Here is a 306-nt window from a genome sequence, read left to right on the forward strand (position 1 = left end):
GTACTTAAAACCTACTGCTTCAACTTAATAAAACCATTTTTATTTTCTAGCAAACCCAGTGTAAGCGAGTGTTACCTGGGGGGGCAATCAGTGTGCACATTCCCCCTTTCGTTGCTAAAGGGGGCTTACCTAATTCCTTGGGGTCTGATCCCATCTTGTTACCCATGGGGCCTGGATAACATTCAAACATGGCCTGCTGGGAAAAGCCCCAGTCAAAAGAAAACAGATCCGCCCCCTCCCTCAGGGTCTATCACCTGTGAATTAGGCCCGTAAGAAAACAAAGGGGAAAAAAATAACAGACTCCGA

The sequence above is a fragment of the Pelodiscus sinensis genome, chromosome 2 (assembly GCF_052426305.1).
Source record: "Pelodiscus sinensis isolate ZL-2025 chromosome 2, ASM5242630v1, whole genome shotgun sequence".
Lineage (NCBI taxonomy): Eukaryota > Metazoa > Chordata > Testudines > Trionychidae > Pelodiscus > Pelodiscus sinensis.